The sequence below is a fragment of the Varroa destructor genome, unplaced genomic scaffold (genome assembly GCF_002443255.2).
Source record: "Varroa destructor unplaced genomic scaffold, Vdes_3.0 BEIS01000001.1, whole genome shotgun sequence".
Lineage (NCBI taxonomy): Eukaryota > Metazoa > Arthropoda > Arachnida > Mesostigmata > Varroidae > Varroa > Varroa destructor.
The window spans coordinates 44,483,779-44,491,939 of record NW_019211454.1 but is presented as its reverse complement, the minus strand read 5'-3'; the positions used below and the strand labels follow the sequence as shown (position 1 = coordinate 44,491,939).

The 8,161-nt window shown below is 42.7% G+C and overlaps 1 protein-coding gene across 3 annotated transcripts in view; it reads right to left on the bottom strand.

The window, feature by feature from the left end:
• The window catches only part of LOC111250483 (uncharacterized), a 43,675-nt gene extending 36,826 nt beyond the window's left edge, over positions 1-6,849 (bottom strand). The window contains exon 1 of one of the 3 annotated variants that reach the window (XM_022805817.2): positions 6,315-6,849. The gene's annotated coding sequence lies outside the window, so the exon portion shown is untranslated. Of the gene's footprint in view, positions 1-2,386; positions 2,504-5,552; positions 5,799-6,314 lie in introns of those variants that run through there. The other 2 variants (XM_022805828.2, XM_086977004.1) reach the window with 2 other exon arrangements.
• Between the last annotated feature and the right edge of the window lie 1,312 nt (positions 6,850-8,161).

Sequence of the window (8,161 nt, the reverse complement as noted above, 5' to 3'; positions counted from 1 at the left end):
TTTTGGCCTTACAACTTTAATCTTGCTGCAAATAACGAAGATGCTTAAATGGAGTCCTTTTTCCTTAACTTCCCGGTGCCTATTGCTAATCAAGCGTCAAGAGCACCAAGAGACCGCCGAGCGAGTGCCATCGAAATGGATGGACTAGAATATCAATTCATGGCCTAAAGAAGCACTAAATGGGGGAACACATGTATATATGAAGCAGCGAATTTTCAAAAGCGATTTTTTTCTAAGCGAGTGTACTAATAGGCGTATTATGAAGTCGTCGTACGATGTTCGTGATACTTGTTGCCATAGGAGAAAAGGATACTGACTCCTACAGACTCTTATTGTATTTTTCTTCACTTTTCTTTTTGCAGTGTATTATAATATGATTCCTTCGTGTTACTATATATATATATATATATATATATATATATATAGTTGTCTTGTTTGCTAAATTGGAACGTGCTCGTTTTCTTTCCTTTCATGGAATTCATTTGCTCATGTAGGGGGTTGTAGCCGCTGCTCCGTTTTTAAGGTAGTTATACATCCAAAAACACCTTCCACTCCTTGGGCCATTTTCCGCGTTAAGCTATTATATATTCATGTTTGTACTTATGATAATTATTGTAGCTTTAATCAGCATCGTCGTCACCGTCAACAGTATGGACTGCACCATTATCAACATCCATTCAGAGCAAGAAGTATCCATTCTATTGTGTTGTCGTAGGCAAATCATTGGTCGTTTTTACAGTCATCAATACAGCTAAAAGTAAACGAAGATAAAGAAAACAGACCAAGGATCATCGACCGCCCGGTCGCTTGCCTGCCATTACCCCTACCCATTTATTCTAGTCTAGCGACGATGACACTTCGACGCTAACAGGTAGACGGAGAAACGTCCTTGCGCCCCGTATCTTTCCACCTCCTCTCCAGTAGCAGCCGTCTCACCGGAAGCAGCCACTGCTCCATGGTTGTCTGTGTGGGTGGACAAATTTGATTGGGCAGTCGCCCTCTCCGTCTCACCTAGCAGCCGTCACTGCATCGCATCTTTGGTAGCGGCTACGGAGATGGTGGCGGAGTCAGCCACCTTCTACGGACGGCGGCTCGCGGTAAGTGCCGTTTGCTGCAACAGTAGTGCACCATCGTGTGTCTTAACGCAGTAGATGCTAGAGGACCGTAGCATCCCGCCAGATCCTGACCCTGTTCATCTCGACTAATCGGTTTGACCAAAAGCTATGCAACTTTAGATATCGCTCAAGGATGATGTCCCACCGACGCGGCCTCTGCATTGCTGTCGATGGACGCCAATGCCGTAACAGGGGCTATTTACCAGGATGACAGGGACGATTCATGCAGATACTACGACTGCCCCTGCTGGTGTTGCGGTTATAATTTGCTGCATTAGTTACCAGAAGGCAAGTGCAAGTATTATGAAAGCGATAAAGCCAGAAAAAGAAGATGATGATGAAGATAATGACGCTCTATAATGATGTTCCACCCCTGCTTACTATTACATAGCGTAATATTATATTTTTAGCAACAAAAATGAAAAAAAAAGTCACCACTAACCCACAAACGATTAGTTTGTAATTGTAGCTTTGACGAGGCGAGCAAATGTGGCGCAAGCAGTTCGATTTTTGCCAAAGCAAAATTCTAAAAGGGAGAAGATCATGTGAGAATACGATAAGTCGAGACTTAAAGAAACTGCAAATCTAAAAGCTGCGGTCGATATCATTTTACGGTACGCAAATTGTAGTGTCAAGCTATGGCGTGTACTGCACTAATACTAAATTTCGTCCTATAAATTTGGTCTTTGGAACTAGTGAAGTTTGCCAACATCGCGACGATATGATGGTATGTAATACGGTATTGGCTCTGTAGTGAACAAAGCCTCGTCTATTTACGGATACAAGGCCGTAAGGCCAACAAGGTCAACCGTATAGAGGGTACGCAATACAGATGTGTTTTCAAAGTTTTCGTTCTTAGAGTTACGAGTTCTGAAAGAAAAACTGCGGTAAAGAGGAATAATGCTTCAAGCTAGCCTTCCATCGTGTGTATAGATTCGCTGTACTTGCTTACTAGTTAAGCAGATATGATCCAAATAAATCTGGTCATTAACAGTGTTCACAGAAATGTAATCCGTTTTTGCCTGTTACGGGCAACTTGCACCTTGAGATGAGACATTTGAGAATCGCGATATTATGTTCCACAAAAAGTTGTAACTACAATTCTAACTATCTTACGTTTATGTATGTATATATATATATATATATATATATATATATGTATATATATCACTTGCTGTTAAAGCAGATTGTTTTCTATATAGTTCATGTTATCTGTAATTATTTTGATTGTTAGATTCATCCACGTGTTCGCTCTAACCATACACACGTACATGTCCACGCTGGTTTGTTATTACAGCACGGAGAACTGCTGAAAAATGTTGCGTAGGAAATTGTAGGCTTGATGATCATCCTTGCTCTTTTGTACGTTTCTTCCACTTGTTACTAAGAGGGGCTCGAGGGGCCTGTTAGGTCACACTTGCCTGTGTTGTGCATATTTCCAATTTTGCTTCTTAATAGTTTTTGCACAGTTACACAAGCTCCGAATATTTTATTGTGTTTCATTCACTTTACAGACATATGTATGCACGTCAATATGTACAATTTTTTTATGAGGTTCCATAACCTAATTCGGTTCCTAGAGCAAAACACTTCTGTGAACTAACACACAAACATAGCATAGCGAGGAAGCTTTCTCGAAGCAATACTTCATAAACCCAATACTTTTATAGTATTCAGCCTTTTAATATGTTTTTACTTGGGTTATTTGCTTTTCCGGCATCTTCTAAAGCGAACGCTTTTAAGTGCAGCATTTCTTTTAAACGCAAACGAGCTATTAACGCAGCCCAGTTTTTTCGCCGTTTCAGCTTCGCTGTTCACTGGTCGAATGCGTCAACAAATACTCTTAACCCAGATGACCACTAAGTGGATGATAACGTTTCCCAATTCTTTGCAGCGACCCGCCAGTGCCCGTTTCTGTTTGTACAATGTCTGTCACAGCTCCGTGTGACAGACACGTCATTGACATGATATTGTCACATGAGTGAGCGAACGAGAAGAATGATCACCTGGGAATTGTTTCCCCTTAGTCGTACCACCACATAGACGTCTTTTTACCTATCGCTTCTTTATTCGTGTGAGTGTTAACGAGAGATAATAAACAAAGTATAAGATGGGTGATTTTCGTGCAAGTATGTGTCAAATGTGCATCTATTACCTACACTAGGCAATACTGCTGTCACTTTGAGCGGCGCCGTTCAGAGCTGCTCGCTGACTCGGTTTCGTCAAGACGCTCTATCGTCAGTGAACGAAAGAGAGTACCGCACGCTTCAAAGTAACGGCTACGCGTTTGGGTTGCGACCATTGAAACAACTTAAGAAGAACGCTGGATGAGCCAGCTAGTCAGCCAGTAAGCATCTGTCGCGGTCGTCTACGGCGGTGACGGATTTTCGTTCGTCTCGTCGATCGTTTTGGCCTCCCCACCGAGAGACGTGTGGCCATTCAGCCGTCAGCCCCCGAGAGCCACTGTCACTTCTATTGACTTTGACATAAACGTCACCAGAGGTAGCACCGCTACATGGAACCAAATGCTTCGTGCTGCCGGCCGTGGTTAGAGTTCATCGTCTGCGCAATTATTTGTTAGGACGAATAGAGCGCAGAGAATCGCTATAGAGCGATACGAATCGTTTGTTACCACCATGATCTAATAGCAATACAATTGTCAATAGTAGTAGCTTGTTGTTTTTGCTGACGAAAACAGATGTACTAAGTACCGGTATACCATTGTACTTTCGTTTATGATATTAAAGCGGCAGGGTAAGCTAAGAGTAGAATGAAGATGATGACAGATAGGTAACGATCGCGGTAAACTTGGCCCAGTGTAGTTTTCCAATACAAATAATTAAAGATATCCGATAATATGTATTGCAAATAATAACGCGAAGATACAAGACTGAGACGTCTGAAGGAGAACAGGGCTACAAGGGAAAAATTAGGGTACTGAAAAACCAACCTGCTTTATAAAAAGAGCCGCTTTACTAGCATATTATTAAGAGCGTATGTCTCGATGGCTCCAACGCAACCATTATCAGTCGCACTCAACACTGCTTATTTAATGGACGAATTATTAATTATTGAACGAACAGTAGAGAAGAGTGACAAATACACTTTCATAATTACATATGTAACCCATCATTGTATCAGTTTGAATACGAACTTTTGCTTCTGCAGGGGTAACCGGGACGCAATCTGCAGTTCCATATGCGAGACAACGATCCGCCCATCTTCATAATGAACATTATCAGGTAAACACGATGAAGCTGATATTTTATGTTAGACATTTCGTTCCTGTACAGAAAATGGTAGATAACGGCCATTTCGCCGAACGTCAGTAAACGCTTATCATTCTGAGTGCGTGGTCCACAATCGAGTTTATTGTGTGGGCCGCACTTAGAAACATCAAATAGGAGTTCGGATGATCGATCACTCATAAGTCGCTGAGGTGAGCATTTCTAACTTCAAGTATTAAAAGATATGTAAAGGCATTCACAAGTACTGAAGTGCTCCACTGTTCCCCTTCGAGTATTACGACTGGGCGACTTCAATGGGAGGATAATTGGGCTCCACGGCTTTTGCCACACGCTTATTGTATTAATAGCGATTCACTCATGCTACGAGCAATTGACGAATATATACGATGTAATCATTTTACGGCGGCAAAAACATTACTCGTATGTTTCCAGAGCTATCGTACGTCCTCCAAAACGTGACAGAGTTAAGGGATGTTGCAGCGCCTGCTGTCAAATGTAACTCCTGCGTACTGATAGAGATAATCTTTGAAGGGTCACTAGCAGCTGTTACGAGAGCAGTAAGAATGACACAGATCTTTCAATAAGGTCAACGTGTTAGTGAGTCAAGCTCGACAACAACTCAAATTAACATGAATGTTTGAAGGTGTTAAGGTCGAGGTAGATGGAGAGACTTGCAACGGCTGCGCTGACCAACGACGGCCAGATCGCACTTAGATATCCCAAATTTTACGTCTGATATCGGCATGGAGCACTGCTTTTTCTAGCGCGAAACGAAGTATGTGGCCAGTTTCGAACTTAGAGCACTGTGTGTCTCTAGGTTTAACCAAGAAACCCGTTACCACTGCACCATCACGGGGATGAGATCGGGTTCACCATGCTCACCAAAATGAATATCAAAAACAACTTGGAACAATTTACATTACTATTTGTTTGTTTGGACCACGTCGACAGCCATGCTGTAGCTTAAACAAATGGAATTTGATTTTTTGCAGGCAATCTTGCTATTTACTATACTGCTAGATTCGCACGAGTCCATCGTTGTCAATCCATGCAAAGTCAGACATTGCGCAAAAGGAAACTCAATTAATGTCAAAAAGACATTACCATACCGGCGTCATTTATGTATGCATATAGCTTCTTAGTAAGGCTAAGAATTGATCGCCACCGAAGAGCAAGCAAACGTACTTACAGGGCACGTCGTTCTCGAAGAGATTTTTCCTGGGAAGGAATTACGCCGTTCATAGATTAACACGGGTCTAATTCCGATTCAAGGATTGCCAATTTGGTATGAAAAACCTAACGAACATCAAGCAAATATGGGAACACGTAGAAATTGTTAAAATATCGCAGCTTAGGGACATCAAATCCTGCAAATTGCGGAATAAGCAGCTCGTGTTTAGTGGACGTCTATAGTAGTGACCTTACAATGCTCATTCCACATCAGAGAAGGAAACTTCGTCTCAATATATATCGACGATGCAAAGCACTAAGTGATTATCACGAAGTTTTTTAGCTCAGGCCCATCATTATATCAACACTTGGAAACACGTTCTGAATCGCGCGCTAATCCTTCTCTATTTCGGCTTTATTAACGCAGTGATACACTGCAAATTCCGACCAATTAGTAGCACGTAACTGGTAGGCTCGTAATGTAGGCTCCTCGTATCGTCGTAGGGTGACGAAACGTCAAGAGCGCATTAGTACGGCAGACAAAGGGCGCAAATGAAGTATCCCATTGGTGAGAACTTCCACTTTTATCTCCCCATATACATATTCACACATTTACACTGATGGAATTAAGCATCTCGTTGTCGGCAGCCGATGCTTTAGGAATTCAACCAACAACTGACGTTTTGCAAATCAAAATAAGTAAGTGCATCCTTGGTGACGATGCCTGAACAGCTCATCACACCTAATGATATTCGTGGCGCCTTCAGCCAGGCTCCCATACCTGTGCTGTGGAACTGGAGTATATCCGTAGAACGAAGGCTTTCCAGTAGGACGAAAAAATCCTTAAGGCACTTAATCACTTTCACTGTAATTTCGTTTGCAGTTAATAATCTTTAAATTCAAAAAGAAGAAAAAGTGCTCCTTGCTGTTAATTTTCAGAGAGTCAATCCAGATCCCGCGTGATCGATCAGACTCGATCCGATCTACGGCCACGTCCAGAGGATCGATACAGCTACACAAGTGTCCGTCTGTTTGCACAACTCCCGCACAACAGTTCCAGATCGTGCACCACTTTAAAGCTTTCCAGGCGGTTTTTTCTATTGCTTCGGCTTCCTACGTGCTTTTCCTACGTTCACTGACCGCGATCTAAACCTTGTCAGGCCCAGCGTCTACTTTTCTGTATTGAAAAGCGCTCGTGTACCGTTAGCAACGCAAGTTATGAAAGCGGTAACCAAAGCGCCTTACCCAAAATCTACCGTGAGCCGTCGGAGAGAGTGATCGACGTCAAAGGGGATGCTACGCCGAACTAACTCCCCGCAGAAGCAGCGGCGGTAGGGCAGCACCGAGCTTTCGCTAGCGTAGCAGTCCCTTCGACAGCGAAAGCAGTGCCGTTGCGCGGCCGCTATTACCGTTGTCGATACAGGCGGTGGCTGTCGCGAGTGGAGAGAGTAGTTCGCCGTCAGTAGATGAAGGTGGAGCACAATCCGGCAAAGGCGCAATCAAAAGCGAAAGCCATTCCGCAGCAGCTGCTATTGAAGAACAATGTTGAAAGGCAAAATGGGACTAAAGAATGTAGCCATCTTCAGAGTGGACTTCAGAGAAGGGTGGATGAAGACCCGTTGGACCGCTGCTGGCTCTATCGTCGACGTCTTGGCGCTTTTGGTGACGGACAAAAGGTCAACGCAGTGATATCGCTGACATAGCGACGTGCGCGAGTGGAAACAGCTGGCCACGTCAATTAGCGAAGAGTACTAGTGGTATTCTCTTTGTTTTCTTTTTTTTTTTTTTTGCTTCAGAAACAAGCTTTAAAAACCACCATGATTGACGAAGTGATAATTTGTTCATTATTCATTGGTACAGTGATATCCTACAGATTCAAAGGGAGAAGGCGGAATAGAGGTCTAGTCTTGAATATTGAATGCCACGATGATTATGAACGTTTGGGCTATGCTGAAGTGGGTGAACGGTCGCCAAGCGATGTGTATCCATCGATTCGTTCCTCAGTAGCGTATGACTGAACGCGCCGATAACATAACGCAACTCTTATAACATATAGCAGCACAAATTTGAAAGTGGAATAGATAGGTAAGGTTAGGGTTAGGGTTTAGACGCGCGTCTGGGCCTTCGGCAGTTCGACGTATTGACAGTTGAAGGACTGCAGAGAGCGCAGGGAAAACGAACCGCTTTTTTTCAACCCAGGCAAAATGGAACTATTATGATCGCTTCTGCCTACCTAATTGGATATTTAAACTTGATGTCAAGCTACTGGTAAATGTCTGTCAAGTGGGGATATGGATATCAATTACGGCGTTTTACTTGTACCGATGGTTTTCGAGAGAAATGACATGATCTGATAACGTCGTTGTAAAAGTTAACAGCTAGAAGTTACTTTTTTTAATGTAATTCATGCAAAATGTACTTTTTTGCAGAGAACTTGACAACACACGTATGTGTTCTGTCACAATTTGAACCTTTTAAGTGATTTCTTTGATGAGGTAACATTTTTGCTGAAACTTGACAGAACCTTATTTTTCACAGTTTTAGTATCTCAGTCTTTACTTTTTTCACCTTCTATATTGTATAATTGTACAATTCAACTGTCTCCGGGATATTTAATGTGCAGGGAAG